We start from the raw sequence: 19,656 nt of genomic DNA, 5'->3' as shown, positions 1-19,656 counted from the left end.
TCTATAACTATCTAGGGCTAATGCATCCCTAAGGATGGAGTGCAACATATATCAACGAATTCAACCAAGTTCAAACAATATTCGCATAAAGAATAATTTGAATCACTTATACACCCGTGTGTCACATCAATCAAACATATATATGAGAGTTGATCCCATACACAACTCTCTTAGTTTCAATCTCTGCCAGTGAGATTAACCCGAGCTGGACTTTTTCTTAATAATCCAAATGCAGGGGTCAGCGAGATCAACTCAAAGTCGTACTCACCTCGACTTATCACAAAAAAGACAGGGCCCCAAGCAAGACTAGCTGAAGCTGATCTACCTATCCTACCTATATCCAGTACCATGCCTCACGCACGCCGACACACGCACATAGCTCCAAATTACCCTAAGGCTACACCCACATCAATTTCATCAAATAATAATGCAATACAAAGCGTGCCTATAATAGCTATATACATATAATTATAAGTGAATGCATGATCATACTTTGTATGTATAATAATATTAAAATTGTAAATAAAATTAATATCTACTCACAAATCTACTAGATATCATTGCGGTGGCTTGGAGGAAGAAGAAGGTTGATTCTGATCACCTGAACAATTATATTAATTAATTCATTAGTATCAACACAATAATTATTTAAAAATTTGGAGTGTTACATTTTTCTCCCCTTATAGACAATTCGTCCTTGAATTTTACATAAGTCAGAATAAAAACACAGAATTACTTATTAAACAAGTACAGATACTTACTACGCATATCCCGCTTTAACTCCCTAGTACATTCCTCTATAGATTGGCTCCTCCATAAGACTTTAGCCATAGGAATCTGTTTTGACTAAAGTTGTCTCATCTGATAGTCCACTATAGCTATTGGCTGCTACTCGAAGGTTAAATCCTCATTTAACTCTACTGTATTTAGTTGCAGCATATGAGAAGGATCAAGAACATACTTCCTGAGCATGGAAACATGGAATATTAGGTGGACATGAGAAAGATTTGATGGCAACTCTAACTGATAGGCAACTGCTCCCACTCTGTCCATGATCTCGAAAGGTTCTATGTAATAGGGTGCCAACTTGCCTTTCTTTCTAAATCTCATAACCCCTTTCATAGGAAAGACCTTTAAGAACACATAGTCACCCACTGCAAATTCTATACCTTTCCTCCTCGGATTAGCATAACTCTTCTGCATGCTGAAAGCTGTATTTAAACGTTCTTTGACTAAAGGAACCATCTCTGAAGTGTACTACACCAAATCTAAATCATGTACTTTCGCCTCTCCTACTTCTGTCCAACATAGAGGGACCTATACTTCCTGCCATATAATGCCTCATTCGGTGTCATTCAATATTGGAATGATAGCTATTATTATAAGCAAACTCCACTAATGATAGTTGATCATCCCATTGACCTCCAAAATCCAAGACACACATGCAAAGTATATCCTCCAATGTCTGAATTGTCCTTTCAGACTGTCCATCTATCTGTGGGTGAAAAGCCATACTAAAATTCAGCTGTGTGCCAAGTACTTCCTAAAGTTTTTTTTAGAATCGAGAAGTAAACTGGGGCCCTCTATCATATATTATGGAAACAGAAATCTCATATAATCTATCTCACGGATGCACAACTTTGCATACTGAGCAACATAATAGGTGGTTCATATAGGCAAAAAGTGAGCTGACTTGGTCAGACAGTCCACAATCACCCATATAGAAACATACCTTCGGGTAGTACAATGCAACCCAATCATGAAGTCTATGTTGATCATTTCACACTTTCACTCTGGGATGGGGATCTCTTGCAACTTCCCTGATGGCCTCTAATGCTCAAACTTTGCTTTCCGACATGTTAAGCACTTGGACATAAAGTTTGTTATATCTCTCTTCATGCCATTCAACCAGTACCTTTCTTTCACATCATGGTACATCTTTGTGGAGCCTGGGTGTACATTATAGGGTGTATAGTGTGCCTCTTGCATGATTTTAGTCCTGAGATTGTCCACATCTGGCACACATATCCTGAAGCCTTGTATAAGGGTACCATCTGCACTAAACCCAAACTCACAGTCTTCTCCCTACTGTACCCTTTCCATAATTCTCAGTAATTGCGGGTCTCTGTGCTAGAAAACCCTGATCTTGTCTTATAGGTCTAGCCTTATCCTAAAATGTGCCAAAAGTGAACCTGCATCTGTTACATCTAAGATCAGTCTCTGATCCATTAATTCATACAACTCTTGGATCAATGGTCTCCTTTCTGTTGATGTATGCGCCAAGCTGCCAGAAGATTTTTTGCTCAAGGCATCTGCTACCACATTATCCTTACCTGGGTTGTATTGAATGGTGCAGTCATAATCTTTTAGAAGCTCCATCCATCTCTTCTGCCTTAGGTTTAATTCTCTCTACTGAAAAATATACTTTAGGCTTTTGTGGTCAGTGTATATCTCACATATTTCACCATACAGATAATGCCTCTAAATCTTTAATGTAAAAACTACAACCGTCACTTCTAGGTCATGAGTGGGGTAGTTCTACTTGTGCCTCCTTAACTGCCTTGAAGCATAAGCCAGTACTTTAATGTGCTGCATTAAAACACACCTCAACCTAACTTTGGAGGCATCGCAGTACACTGTGTATTCTTCTCGACTCACTGGCAATGTCAACACAGGGGCTGTAGTTAGACATTCCTTAAGTTTTTGAAAGCTTTCCTCACACTCGTCTGACCAAAAGAATGAGACATTCTTTCAAGTCAACTTAGTCAGAGGAACCGCTATTTTGGAGAATTTTTGCACAAAGTGCCTGTAGTAACCTTCTAGGCCTAGAAAACTTCACACTTCAGTGACTGTTGTAGGCCTAAGCTAATCAATTACTGCTTTAATTTTCTTAGGATCCACCTAAATACCTTCACTAGAGACCACATGTCCTAAAAATGAGATACTCTCCAGCCAGAACTCACATTTTGAAAATTTTGCATATGACTGATGCTCCCTTAAGGTTTGCAGTACCATCCTTAGGTGCCAAACATGCTCTTCCTCAATGCAGGAATATACCAAAATGTCATCCATGAATACAATGATAAAGCGATCCAGGAACGGCTTAAATACCATATTCATCAAATCCATAAAGACTGCTGGTACATTAGTGAGTCCAAACGACATCACTAGGAACTCATAATGACCGTACCTTATCCTGAATTCTGTTTTTGATACATCCTCATTTCGGATCCTCAGTTAGTGATAACCTGACCGCAGGTCTATTTTGGAAAAGTAACTTGCTCCTTGTAGTTGATCAAACAGGTCATCAATCCGAGGAAGTGGATATTTATTTTTAATTGTCATTTTATTAAGCTATCTATAGTCAATACACAATCTCAAAGATCCATCATTCTTCCTCATGAACAGAACAAGAGTACCCCAAGGTGAAGTGCTTGGTTGAATGAACATTCACAAATTCCCTAACAACAGGAACATCTTCTATATTGACACCTTCAACAGATGTGTCCCTTATTAGTGCCAAATAACCCTGACATCCATGCCTCAATATTTTTCTGGTGCTAATGGCTGACACTAGATTGTACGGAGCCACGCTTCTGTCACCATCAAAATTAAACTCTTCAACTCCAGGAATATGGAAATACACATTTTTATTATTTCTTAATTTTAACTTGATTGCTAACTTCATTACTTTCAAAATTCTAACTCTGCGATTGGTTTCCACTAGCACATGCACCATATAGTATCATACTATAGTACTAACCTACTACACATTTTACAGAACACAGGCCATCCATCATGAATGATTCTTCCTGTATCTCCTTTTTAACATGGCCATCAAAATATTATTATTCCCTACTATCCTTTGTAGAGAATTACTCTTCATAGTTAGATAGATATCTTTGAATCTATAATTTCTACCTGAACTATCATGGTAGTGAGAAATGGGTGTTGTACCACAATTTCAGACAAGATACTTTATGCATTCATTCTTCTTGATATAGCCACATCTATTGCCTATAGCTTTCTAGACTTTAGTCTCAAATTTACCCATATTTCTTGATCCTCCTCTTTAATTTTTATTATCTCTTCGCAATTATTGTGCTTTACCTATAGGATTTTAGTGCACTAACTCCTTATTATACTACTGTTTTGCCTGGCATATAATCTCATAATTTATTAAATTTGTTTATACTCTAGTTAGATAGGTATCCTTGAATCTATAATTTCCACCTGAACTATCATGGTAGTGAGAAATGGGTGTTGTACCACAATCTCAGACAAGATACTTTATGTATTCATTCTTCTTGATATAGCCACATCTATTGTCTACAGCTTTCCAGACTTTAGTCTCAAATTTACCCATATCTCTTGATCCTCCTCTTTAATTTTTATTATCTCTTCACAATTATTGTGCTCTACCTGTAGGATTTTAGTGCACTAACTCCTTATTGTACTATTGCTCTACCTGGCATATAATCTAATACTTTACTAAATCTATTTATACTCTATTTGTACCTCATACTTAGCATCATTATCCTGTGTCCCTATCTTCTACGATATTCTTAAATATACCTCTCACTATCAAATCCTTCAGAACTATCTCTAGTCCTACATTTATTACTTTGATCTTTGTACTTCTTAGTAACTTGTGAGTAACATTTATACTTGTCCTGCCCTCTACTATTGTTCCGTTACCTATTATCAAACTATTACTCATGTTTCCTCACAAAGTTATCCAGTTGGTCACACTAAAAATACTTGCCTAACTCCCAATTACAGACTCTAAGTCTCATCATTATGAATTTTAACATCAAATCTTTGTGCCATTATCCCTCATTCTTTTCTCTCATCAGGCATATTTGAATCTATTAAGTTGAGTTTTATTCAACTTACTATCTACTGACTTTGCTTTTTTGTCTGATAAAACACTTTAAGTTACTATTGTACACCCTCTAGTTACAACCTACTTTGGTTGCATACCTCACCTAACTTTCCTTATACTATTAACAATCTAAAAAGTCCTTATTCCATTGTCCCTTATTCTACCTTAGGAACAGAAATCAGATAAAGTCTATTCCAAATCCCACAACTTTGAGCTCCATGTTCTGGCTCCTAACACTGCACCAACTACGACCTGCTTTGAGTTTTATATTTTTGGATTTTATACCATGGCAAATGTTCTCCTCTTTATCCTGACTCTACTTTTCCTAATCTTATCCTAATTTGGGCCTTTTAATTTGTTCTTTAGCCAACTCCTTTTATCTTACTCAAATCCGAACTTTGACTACTTTATTCTTTAGCTCTGTTTTCTTTCTTGACCTAACTATCATGTCAAAAACTTGTACCTTTTCACTGTCTCTACCAAGTCATTTACACCTCGATGTTACTCAAAATTGGTCATTTGACCACTCTAACTAGTACTTTCACTGGCACTCATGTTATGCTACTTTTATAATCAACTGACAAAATTTTTATTTCTACACTTCCTATGTTTACTTGCATTATATAATTTACCTTTGCTAACTTACTGCCCTTAACATTATTCTGTTTAGAGTATACTTTTTTCTTGAGTAATAAGAAGTTGAAAAGGAACTCAGAGAATTGCAACCATTCTTTACTGTGTGATCTTTGTTTCTATCCTTTAGACTACATACTATCCCCTACTATCTTAAGGAGGGGATCTGTAGGAATTCTATTTTTTCATATCCACTCAATTAGCCAAAACTTAAGATATTAGGCACTGAAACCCATTATTCAATTCAAAGGCTTTACATTCATCATGATCTGGTCACTTATGATTCCTATAATAGAACTTGTACCCTCTTCAGGATACCTGAGCTAATAACTCTCTATCTCACTTTACAGTCCCATTTGGGACACTATTTTATAGGTCACCATCATTAGTAGTTACCTTCTGTCCCTCCTGAAAGGGTAATACCATATCTTACATCACTACTAACTGCAAAGGAGGTATTGCATCTGTCACCTTGCCACAATTATGCCAGGTTATCTACTCTTTTACCATATTACAAACTCCTTAAAACGTCATTTCACAGGCTATGAACACCATTCATAGCATCCGTCTCCTTTTTAGGAGAGCAAAGTCGTTCTCTGTGCCTTGCTGCCACACAAAGAAGATATTATTTTTACTAAACTTTAGGCAAAACATCCATTGCAATGCCAAAATTGTCCAAGACCCCATATTGGAGACCAGATGGTCTCACTCTATATGTACTACCTTTACTTGCGACTATACTGAAACCCCTAATCTTATGGCAACTTCTGATGTAACTCTAGATCATGTTAGGGTAACTGAGTTACTGACTCTAGTTACCGCTCAACTGGGACCTTTGATATTTTAGCTCAAGGGTTTTAACCCTTAACTACAATTCCCAAACTCCTTTACAAAAATAGAACTCTATTCTGGCATAACTGTATCAAAATAGAGGCTATCTGCAACTACCCTCATCATGGTGCACCACGGAGAAGCACGCAGCTATACACAATAATCCCATATTGGTACTATAATCTGTAGCTTATAGCATAAACATTGAGAATATTGCATTACTATAATATGTCCCAACAGACTAGGTTTCCCGATCTCTTATCTCTCTTAAACCCACTAATATCATAAACTTACTCTGAGTGGGCTATCCACTGATGATTGCCAGCAGCGTTACCCTCACCCCTATCTAGGGCAACTATACTGCCATACCTCACCTTTGTGTGCTCATGCCTTGTGCTAGATAGGCACGCCACCTAGCCCCATACTGATAAAAACATAAAACTTCTTAGAGTACGTATTCCCATGGCAGACCTTAACACGTCTGCTAGCCCTAGTTTACATCACTATGTACTTCACGAAAATCGAGACACTAAACTAAAGTACTCTTATACTACCCAAGGAATAACACAGAGTCTAGAAATAAGGAATTACAGAAGAAGACAAAATAGGATCTTACACTTCGCATGTGACAACTCTAGGTATACACTTTCCCATAAATCTAAAGCTTAAGCTTTGATACCAACTTTGTCATTACCCAAATTATGGGCTGGACCGGTTCTAGGACTTAGATCAACATAAGGCCCCCAAAGTCTGTAGTAAGTCTAACTGATTTTAGCCTAACCATAAAGCTCATATCTAGAGCTCATTTTCAAAAAATCAACCGGACAGAATCCGACCATAAATTAAACTACCCAACAGGGAGTTTTAGCTAACCCAACCTGTGATTACAAAATACATAAATTTAGAGAGCTCTGTTTACCCTCACAACTCTCAACATAACAATTATATCAAATGGGAGCTCAGCTCCCTCATCTAAGGTATATATTCATCCCATTCAACCACACATACATAAATATAGGTTTACAATTTCAAAATAAATAATCTTTTATAGTTTCACACCAAATACAATATTCCTAGCACATGCGGAGTCTAGATTTTTAATCAATACTATGAAATACTGATATTTACTGCTAGTAGACCTGCGAGGAAGGAAGCAGGTTAATCACAAAGAAAGAGAACCTCCTATAACCTAGAAAAAAATAAAGTGAAAAGGAGTGAGCATTTGACTCATATAGTAAGATATTGATTTTAAATACAATTTCTATAACTATCTAGGGCTAATGCATCCCTGATGATGAAATGTAGCATATATCAACACATTCAACCAAGTTCAAACAATATTCGCATAAATAATAATTTAGAGCATTCACACACTAGTGTGTCACATTAATCGAGCCAGATCAACTCGAGCGAGATCAATTCGCTAACCTCTGCCAGCGAGATCAACTCGAGCCAGAATTTCTTTTAATAATCCGAATGCAGGAGGTCAACAAGATTAACTCAAAGCCGTACTCACTCCGACTTATCACAAAAAGGACCAGGCCCCAAGCGAGACTAGCTCAAGCCGATCTACCCGTCCTACCCATATCCAGTACCACACCTCACACACGCCGACACACGCACACAGCTCCAAATTACCCTAAGGCAACACGCACATCAATTTTATCAAATAATAATTCAACACAAAGCATGCCTATAATAGCTATGTACATATAATTATAAGTGAATGTATAAGCATGCTTTGTATATATAATAATATTGAAATTATAAATAAAATCAATATCTACTCATAAATTTACCAGATATCACTGTGGCGGCTGGGTGGAAGAAGAAGGCTGATTCTAATCACTAAATAATTATATTAATGAATTCATCAGTATATATGTCACACCTTACCCCTCTGTAAGGCATAACATGATCCCGTAGAATACTTAATGAACTACCGAACTTCACCTACCGATAACTCATTAAGTACCCTACAAGAGATTTTAAAACAATTTTCTTACATTTTGGAAGTGGTGAGCATTTTGGTAGGAATTAAAACCATTTATTCAAAGTTTAAATACTAGTATAAATTTTTGTCCATTTTAATTTTTTCGCAAATTTTATAAAAATTTCGGCAGAATGCCGTCTGTATTTTGAGAAAACAGTTCTTCAAAAACCTGTAAAAAGCACTTCTAATAAATTTTTTATAACTCCCAACCTCCAAATATTCTCAAGTCAATACATCTCAAAATTCTCAAAACAAATTATTTCATATCATTCCATCAATATTGTATGCACAAATTAACTTTACAGATATAAAATCCAAAAATAATATTATTACAATTTATTATACAACTGCTCAACTTTATATTGATACATAAAATATTACAATATTTACATCAAAATTAACTACAAGGGTATAAAATAATATCCGTACAAAAATATCAGTGTAGTCCTCAATATCAGTAACAGCTCACTCTGCTGCTTTCTCCTTGCTCTTATCTACGATAGCAAAATAAGCTATCGCTAAGTATAAAAATACTCAGTGGTGCATAATAACAATTTAAAATACAATACATAAATCATTCATTGCCAAAACACAATTTAAATATTTCTCAATCACATTTCACAAATTATCAAAACTCATAATAACACAATTTAGTCAAATAATTTAATAAACACAGTGTCGCCAAAATCATACACAACTTAAGCCATGACACAAAATTTCCGATCAATACCGTGTTGTACACCACGACAAAGCAATCTACAACCCCACTAATCGAAATCAATGAGGGAGGTGGCTAGATAGCTAATGAGTACTCATCCGATCTACAACCTCAACTGGTAAACCAGAGAGGGAGGAAAATAATTGATCTCACCCCATAAATGGAAGAGGAATAATAAGGCACTGTCATGCTAAGTATGAACACAAAATCAATTCAAAATAATTTAATCAAATAATTTGTGAGAAATCTGATCAATTTCCAAAGTCATATTTGCGATCATAAAATGGCAACACAATACATAATTAACACAGAAGTCAAATTTTCAAGAATAAAATATTTAAACAAGAATTATTGTGCACAGACCTGACGTGAGTCGCTTCTAAGCCTTGACTCAGTCTCTCAGACCTTCTAAGTCTTTTTCAGCTGAAACACACAGTTTCACAGTATTTCAGTACCATAACTTAGCATAAATCCAAAATAAATTTAACTTCACTTTTACCTAGCTCTAATGTGCTAAACTCGACGTTTTATAATTTTTGTATTTCGAGTTACTATTCACTATACTATTCAAGTCAAATTGCTGACTTTCTAAGGCTTAATAGGTATGGGAATTCCGACTTCACCCACATACCACATTTTGGTCACTAAATTTGTTGGTTTTGGTTGTTTTCTCAAAACTTAGGTCTTTTAGGCCAAATTGCCAATTTTCAGTTTTGGTGTTCTAAGTTGCACTGTTCCATTGGTCATTTTACTGTTGAAATTTGGAAAACCTTTCTTCATAGAAAATGTTCCCTATTGTCTTAAGTTTATTGTCATTTTTGAATCACTCCAATTGGAGTTTTGTAGCTCAAGTTATGGCCATTTGAACCATGGCTACCGGATTAGACACAACCCAGAATTCTGGGCAATTTTTGGTGCTGGCAGTTTTGGGTCACCAAATTGGGGTGGCCAAATGACTTGGTTAATGGCATAATTTGGGTTTATGTTCTTCATGAAAGTTTTAGGTCTATGTCTCATCTAACCACTGGTAAAATTTCAAGTCATTTAGACCTGCTTAGCTCAAGTTATGACCAAATGAACAAACACTGTTCATTTGGTCAGTTTGTACAGGGTAGCCTGCAATTTTTCAACTTTGGTCAATTTGTTCACTAGGTTTTAGTCACTTTTTGGGCATGCTTCATAAATAAAAATTGTTTCATTTAGTGCCTATTTTCATCCCCAATTTGTCCCATATCAATTGGACTTGTAAAATTTCATTTTTGGTCCTTCGAAGTTGACTTGGTCATGCTGCAGCAACATGACCACACTCCCTCCGAATTTGACTTTAATTCCAACACTTCTAACACACTTAATTAGATTACAAATGACCATTTCTCACTTCACATTAGGTCAAAGACACCATTTACAAGTTTTTCACATTTTTGGTCTCTAAACCCTAATGTCCAAAACCCTAAGTTTGTCCAATCTTCACAATTCATGTAATCTAAATATACAATTCACATATATAACATCAATTCACCAAGATTTCATGTTTAATCTGACTAAATACCATCAAAACCTTAAGGTTCCATGGCTGCCACATTCTCTCTTCCCTTATTTAGGCATGATTTCCTTTATTTCTAATGCAATTTCATCACACAAACTTAATTTCATGAATTCAATAAGAATCTAACTTGCAATTGCACTTACCTCAATTTGTAGATTTCAATCTTCAATTTTTCTCCTCTTCTCTTCTTTCTTTCTTGCTAAATTTCTTTCTCAAGGGAAAGAAATAAGGTTTTATGGAATAATTATGGGAGAAGTTTGGATTTGGTAAGGGTTTCAAAGCTTGAAGACAAGCTTTAATGGAGTTTGCAATAGTGAGGGAGAGAGAGAGGATGATGCGGCAAGTTTGGGGTAAGAAAGACAATAATTTTTGCTTTTCTTTTCTTTTCTTTTATTTACTTATGGAAGACCCAAAAATTTCAATTAATTAAATTCACAAATTCTTATTTTTATGGCATCATGCATGAGGTCATGCATGATGTCATCACCTTTTGACTTTTCCATTTTCTCTTTTTTTTTCTATTTATTTTTCTATTAGTTCTTTAATTTAATTCTCGATTTCGAAATTTTCTATTCTCCAATTTATTTGACAGTTAGGTCAAGAGTCAGGTCTCGGGGTCAATTGACCAAATTGCCCCTCGCCGATTCATCCTGATTTGCAAATAATTCAGTATTTTTTTCGGCTCCCTGACCTAATTATTTGACTGAATTAACAATTTTTTTTTTTGATTTTCTCTTTTCCACTGTGTTTGTAATGGTCCTAAGGACCGCACAGTCACATTTTACGGTTTGAAATTTGAGTTTAAAATGACTTCGCAATCCTTCCCGAGAAGGTCACCCATTGCTGTGACTCTCGGCTCGTTTAACTTCTTATGTTATGTTTTTCTTATTCATACTTAACTAATTGGCAATTACTAATTATTTGTGTTCATAGCTTATCTAGTTATCTTATGTATGGTTCTAATCTCCTTAATTGTCTGGATCGACTCCGGTCACCGGAATAGTGAAATATACCAGGCTATACAAATAGGGGTGTTACAATTCTCTCCCCCTTAAAATAAATTTTGTCTCAAAATTTTATCTGGTATTAATCTTTGAACAACTGTGGGTATTGTCTCCTTATGTCCTCCTCTCGTTCCCAAGTAGCCTCCTGGCCAGAATGATGGTTCCACAGCACTTTTACCAACGGCATCTGCTTGTTCCGTAGCTGCTTCACCTCATAAGTCAAAATCTCTATGGGTTCTTCCTCATATGTGAGGTCTAGATTCAGTTCAATTTCCTCTACTGGTAGTATATGAGATGGGTCTGATCGATACCTCCTCAACATAGACACATAGAAGACATTATGTATCTTCTCTAACTCTGGAGGTAGTGCCAAACGATATGCCAAAGGACCCACTCTTTCCAGAACCTCATATGGCCCAATGAAGCGAGGACTCAGTTTCCCCTTTCTGCCGAATCTCATAATTCTCTTCCAAGGAGAAACCTTAAGGAATACTTTCTCTCCCACTGCATACTCAATATCCCTTCTCTTTAGATCAATGTAGGACTTCTGACGGTCTGATGCAGTCTTAAGTCGATTTCTGATCACCTTGATATTCTCTTCAGTTTACTGAATAATTTTAGGTCCAATCATCTTTCTTTCACCCACGTCATCCCAACACAATGGGGTTCTACATTTTCTGCCATACAAAGCTTCATATGGAGGCATCCCAATGCTTGATTGGTAGCTATTGTTGTAAGCAAACTCAATTAAAGGCAAGTGTGTATCCCAACTGCCCTCAAACTCAATCACACAAGCCCGTAGCATGTCCTCTAAGATCTAAATTGCCCTCTCTGACTGGCCATCTGTCTGTGGGTAGAATACAATACTGAAGTTCAATCTAGTTCCTAGGGCTCTCTGAAGACTACCCCAGAATCTAGAAGTGAACCTAGGATCTCTATCTGACACAATGGATACTAGCACTCCATCCAGTCTCACAATTTCATTAATGTACAACTTGGCCAATCTTTCTAAATTGTAGTCCACTCGGACTGGCAGGAATGAGCAGACTTAGTCAGTCTGTCAACAATGACCCAAACTGCATCGTGACTCTTCTGTGTCCTTGGAAGTCCCATCACAAAATCCATTGTTATTCTTTCCCATTTCCATTCTGGCACTGGTAGTGGATGTAACAACCCAGTGGATACTTGGTGTTCTGCCTTTACTTGCTGACAAGTTAGGCATTTGGAAACAAACTCTGCCACATCTCTTTTCATACCCATCCACCAGTAATGCTTTTTCAGCCCTCTATACATTTTTGTACCACTAGGGTGCATGGCAAAAGGAGACTCATGTGCTTCCTTTAAAATGATCTGTCTGAAATCAACATTATTAGGAACACATATTCTACCCTGGTGTAGTAGTAGACCATCATCTCTAATTGAAAACTCTGGTTTCTTGCCCTGCTAGACTCCTTCCAACAGTCTCTGATACTTCTGATCATTCTGAGCGGCTATTCTAATCTGATCAATCAACACTGGCTGTACATGCCATGCAACTGCTGTCTGCCCATCATCATTAACCTCTAAGTTGGCATGCAATGATCTTAACTCATGCACCAAAGACAAAGGAGTAACCCGTAGACTTGCCATAGTCTTGCGACTTAAGGCATCAGTCACAACATTAGCTTTCCCTGGCTGATAGTCTATCAGACAATCATAGTCTTTTATCAACTCTAACCATCTCCTCTGTCTCAAATTCAACTCTTTCTGGGTGCCCAAATACTTCAAACTTTTATGATCTGTGTAGATGTAACATTTCTCCCCATACAAATAGTGCCTCCAGATCTTAAGAGCAAACACAATGGCTGCAAGCTCCAAGTCATGTGTCGAATAATTCCTCTCATGCGATTTTAGCTGGCGTGATGCATAGGCAATGATATTCCGATCTTGCATCAACATACAACCTAACCCATTGTGAGAAGCATCGCTGTAAACTGTATATTCTTTACCCGGTGTAGGTAAAGTCAGGACTGGAGCCTCAGTCAAACATCTCTTCAATTCATCAAAACTCTATTGGCATTTGTCCGTCCACTGAAATTTCACATCTTTTCTAAGAAGCTTGGTCAATGGAGATGCTAACATGGAGAATCCCTTTACAAATCGATGGTAGTATCTAGCTAAACCCAGAAAACTGCGAATCTCCGTAATATTTCTGGGTGGCCTCTAATTAAGGACAGCTTCTATCTTACTTGGATCTACCTTAATGCCCTCTTCTGATACTACATGCCCCAAGAAAGATATTTCCTTCAGCCAAAATTCACACTTCGACAATTTGGCATATAGCTGTTTCTCCCTCAAAGTCTGTAGTACAATCCGCAGATGTTTATCATGCTCTTTTGCATTCCTCGAATAGACCAATATATCATCAATAAATACCACAACAAACTGGTCGAGATATGGTCTGAAGATAGTGTTCATCAGATCCATAAAAGCAGTCGGAGCATTAGTCAACCCGAATGGAATGACCAAGAACTCATAATGGCCATAGCGGGTTCTGAAGGCACTTTTAGAAATACTCTGCTCTTGTACTTTCAGCTAATAATAACCTGATCTCAGGTCAATTTTGGAGAACACAGCTGCACCCCTCAATTGATCAAACAAGTCATCAATGCGAGGCAATGGGTATCTGTTCTTTATTGTCACTTTATTCAACTGTCAATAGTCAATGCATAACCGGAGAGTGCCATCCTTCTTTTTTACAAACAATACTGGCACTCCCCAAGGTGACACACTAGGGCGGATGAAGCCCTCGTAAAGCAACTCTTGCAACTGTACTTTCAATTCTTTTAGTTCTGCTGGTGCCATTCTGTATGGCCTTATGGAGATTGGGTCCACACCAGGCATAACATCAATTTCAAAATGCACTTCTCTTTTTGGAGGTAATCCTGGAAATTCATCAGGAAATACATCCGGAAAATCACATACTGTAGGGATGTCCCTCAATGCTGGACTATCCACTTGGGTGTCTATCACATGTGCCAAGTACGCTTCACACCCTTTCCTAATCATTTTTCTGGCCAATGCAGCTGAAATGTTGTTTGAAGGCAATAACTGCCTCTCCCTATGTATTACTACATCACCATACTGAGGAAGACCAAAAGTGACTGTCTTCAGTTTACAGTCAATCATGGCGTGATGCCTGGCTAACCAATCCATGCCCAAGATATGTCATAATCTCTAAAGGGTATTTCAATCAAATTAGACAGAAAAGTGTGTCCTTGGATCACCAAAGGACAGTCCCTATATAGTCTATTTACCCTGACCTCCTGGCCTAATGGACTAGTTACTAGCACATCATAATCCATTGGTACACACTGGATAACAGTAAAACACATCACACTAGCACTAACATACGAATGTGTGGAGCCAGGATCAAATAACACATGTACATCTTGGTCAAGGATGGAGAAAATACCGGCTACTACGTCTGATGTTTCAGCCTCCTCCCTCTGATGCATGGTATACACTCTAACTGGTGCGCCATTGGATACTGGCTGGTTAACAATGTTTTGACTTTTAGGAGAATTACCAGGACCTCTACCTCTGCCTCTACCTCTAGCAGCTGGCTGTGATCCTCTAGGTGCAGAGACTTGGGTTGATCCTTCAGATGTAGCAGAAGGTCCAGACCGGCATGGACTAGTACAATCCTTAGCGAAATGTTTGCTCCCTCCACAGTTAAAACATGCACCAGTAGCCTTAAAACACACCCCACCATGTGTTCTACCACAAGTTTCACACTGTCGTACTGATAGAGCTCCTCGGGGTGCCTGCTGAGTCTGCTGACCAGACCGGGGTAGTCTTTGGCCAGAGAATCTGCCTCTGCCAGATCTACAAGAGCTGGATCCCCCAAACTGTTTCCTCTTCCTAAAACCACTCTCAGGTGCTTGTCCAGTAGTCTTTTCAGTCTTCTCTTTCTCTTGTGTACCCTTCTTCACTGCCCCTTCTGATTCTATCCTATCCAGTTCCAGGGCCTGTGAGATCAACTTAGCGAAATTCTGATGTCGAAAACCCACAACTTGCATTCTCATATTCGGCCTTAACCCGGACTCAAACCTCTTACATCTATCTCTGGGAGTGAAGACTAAGCTTCCAGCGTAGTGGCTCAGTCGAGAGAAGTCTCTCTCATATTCTGCTATGGTTCTGTCCCCTTGTTTCAAACTCAAGAATTCTTGCAATTTCATATCTACATACGCATCAGGAACCCATTTCTGCCTGAATTCCCTCAGGAAGTATGTCCATGTCAGCACAGGTGGCTCAACCAGGCTGTGGGGGATGGTCTTCCACCATTCATATGCATCCCCTTGGAGAAGAGATATTGAATATTCAAATTTTAATTCTTCAGTACATTGCAGCTTCCTGAAAACCCGTTCCATTCTTTCCAACCACTGTTCTGCCTCCAGTGGATCCACAGTGCCCTTAAACTCGTTGGTCCCAAATTTCATTAATTTTTCATATTGTCGAGCTGAGGGCTGTGGTTGTGCTACAGGTGCTTGCATCTGAGCTTGGGGTGGCACAGTTCCCGCCATTTGCTGGAAAAACGCAGCCATCTGCTGTGCAAACTGAGTAGGGAACTGCGGTGCTGGAGTAGGAGCTGGAGTAGCTGACCCACTCATGTTCTGGAGTGTTGGGGCTTCCCTTTCAGCCTCAGTCTCAACAGATTGTTCCACGAAATGATCTCCTTCTTTCATTCCATTTTCCCAAAATTTCTACTTCCTGAGATCAAACACAAGGAGGTTGACCTCCGTTAGTGCATATTCATGATATAAATATGTTATATGTATCAATTAAAGACACTTGAGCAGTTGTACTTGTCAAAGAAATATTCACATGCATAGTCAAAATTTATTGCAAAACCAGGCTCTGATACCACTAAAACATATCACACCTTACCCCTCTGTAAGACATAACATGATCCCATAGAATACTTAATGAACTACCGAACTTCACCTACCGATAACTCATTAAGTACATTTTGGAAGTGGTGAGCATTTTGGTAGGAATTAAAACCATTTATTCAAAGTTTAAATATTAGTATAAATTTTTGTCCATTTTAATTTTTCCGCAAATTTTATAAAAATTTCGGCAGAATGCCGTCTGTATTTTGACAAAACAGTTCTTCAAAAACCTTTAAAAAGCACTTCTAATAAATTTTTCATAACTCCCAACCTCTAAATATTCTCAAGTCAATACATCTCAAAATTTTCAAAAAAAATTATTTCATATCATTCCATCAATATTGTATGCATAAATTAACTTTACAGATATAAAATCCAAAAATAATATTATTAAAATTTATTATACAACTGCTCAACTTTACATTGATACATAAAACATTATAATATTTACATCAAAATTAACTACAAGGGTATAAAACAATATCCGTACAAAAATATCAGTGTAGTCCTCAATATCAGTAACAGCTCACTCTGCTGCTTTCTCTTTGCTCTTATCTGCGACAGCAAAATAAGCTGTCGCTGAGTATAAAAATACTCAGTGGTGCACAATAAAAATTTAAAATATAATACATAAATCATTCATTGCCAAAACACAATTTAAATATTTCTCAATCATATTTCACAAATTATCAAAACTCATAATAACACAATTTAGTCAAATAATTTAATAAACACAGTGTTGCCAAAATCATACACAACTTAAGCCATGACACAAAATTTCCGATCAATGCCGTGTTGTACACCACGACAAAGCAATCTACAACCCCACTAATCAAAATCAATGAGAGAGGTGGCTAGCTAGCTAATGAGTACTCATCCGATCTACAACCTCAACTGGTAAACCAGAGAGGGAGGAAAATAATCGATCTCACCCCATAAATGGAGGAGGAATAATAAGGCACTGTCATGCTAAGTGTGAACATAAAATCAATTCAAAACAATTTAATCAAATAATTTGTGAGAAATCTGATCAATTCCCAAAGTCATATTTGCGATCATAAAATGACACAATTAATTGAATATTTCTGATTAATTTAAATATTTCTCAATCATATTTCACAAATTATCAAAACTCATAATAACACAATTTAGTCAAATAATTTAATAAACACAGTGTTGCCAAAATCATACACAATTAATTAAATATTTAAATCTGATTAATTTAAATATTTCTCAATCATATTTCACAAATTATCAAAACTCATAATAACACAATTTAGTCAAATAATTTAATAAACACAGTGTTGCCAAAATCATACACAACTTAAGCCATGACACAAAATTTCCGATCAATGCCGTGTTGTACACCACGACAAAGCAATCTACAACCCCACTAATCAAAATCAATGAGAGAGGTGGCTAGCTAGCTAATGAGTACTCATCCGATCTACAACCTCAACTGGTAAACCAGAGAGGGAGGAAAATAATCGATCTCACCCCATAAATGGAGGAGGAATAATAAGGCACTGTCATGCTAAGTGTGAACATAAAATCAATTCAAAACAATTTAATCAAATAATTTGTGAGAAATCTGATCAATTCCCAAAGTCATATTTGCGATCATAAAATGACAACACAATACATAATTAACACAGAAGTCAAATTTTCAAGAATAAAATATTTAAACAAGAATTATTGTGTACAGACCTAACGTGAGTCGCCTCTACGCCTTGACTCAGTCTCTCAGACCTTCTAAGTCTTTTTCAGCTGAAACACACAGTTTCACAGTGTTTCAGTACTATAACTTAGCATAAATCCAAAATAAATTTAACTTCACTTTTACCTAGCTCTAATGTGCTAAACTCGACGTTTTATAATTTTTGTATTTCGAGTTACTATTTACTATACTATTCAAGTCAAATTGTTGACTTTCTAAGGCTTAATAGGTATGGGAATTCTGACTTCACCCACATACCACATTTTGGTCACTAAATTTGTTGGTTTTGATTGTTTTCTCAAAACGTAGGTCTTTTAGGCAAAATTGCCAATTTTCAATTTTTGTATCCTAAGTTGCACTGTTCCATTGGTCATTTAACTGTTGAAATTTGGAAAACCTTTCTTCATAGAAAATATTCCCTATTGTCTTAAGTTTATTCTTCTTTTTGAATCACTCCAATTGGAGTTTTGTAGTTCAAGTTATGGCCATTTGAACCATGGCTGCCGAATTGGACACAACCCAGAATTCTGGGCAATTTTTGGTGCTGGCAGTTTTGGGTCACCAACTTGGGGTGGCCAAATGACTTGGTTAATGGCATAATTTGGGTTTGTGTTATTCATGAAAGTTTTAGGTCTATGTCTCATCTAATCACTGGTAAAATTTCAGGTCATTTAAACCTGCCTAGCTGAAGTTACGACCAAATGGTCAGTTTGCATAGGGCAGCCTGCAATTTTTCAACTTTGGTCAATTTGTTCACTAGGCTTTAGTCACTTTTTGGGCATGCTTCCTAAATGAAAATTGTGTCATTTAGTGCCTATTTTCATCCTCAATTGGTCCCATATCAATTGGACTTGTAAAATTTTATTTTTAGTCCTTCGAAGTTGACTTGGTCATGCTGCAGCAGCATGACCACACTCCCTCTGAATTGGACTTTAATTCCAACACTTCTAACACACTTAATTAGGTCACAAATGACCATTTCTCACTTCACATTAGGTCAAAGACACCATTTACAAGTTTTTCACATTTTTGGTCTCTAAACCCTAATGTTCAAAACCCTAAGTTTGTCCAATCTTCACAATTCATGTAATCTAAATATACAATTCACATATATAACATCCAAGATTTCATATTTAACCTAACTAAATACCATCAAAACCTTAAGGTTCCATGGCTGCCACATTCTCTCTTCCCTTATTTAGGCATGATTTCCTTTATTTCTAATGCAATTTCATCACACATAAACTTAATTTCATGAATTCAATAAGAATCTAACTTGCAATTGCACTTACCTCAATTTGTAGATTTTAATCTTCAATTTTTCTCCTCTTCTCTTCTTTCTTTCTTGCTAAATTTCTTTCTCAAGGGAAGAAAATAAGGTTTTATGGAATAATT

Source organism: Hevea brasiliensis, chromosome 3, assembly GCF_030052815.1.
Source record: "Hevea brasiliensis isolate MT/VB/25A 57/8 chromosome 3, ASM3005281v1, whole genome shotgun sequence".
NCBI lineage: Eukaryota > Viridiplantae > Streptophyta > Magnoliopsida > Malpighiales > Euphorbiaceae > Hevea > Hevea brasiliensis.
The sequence above is the reverse complement of the archived record's forward strand: the minus strand, read 5'-3'. Positions refer to the sequence as shown.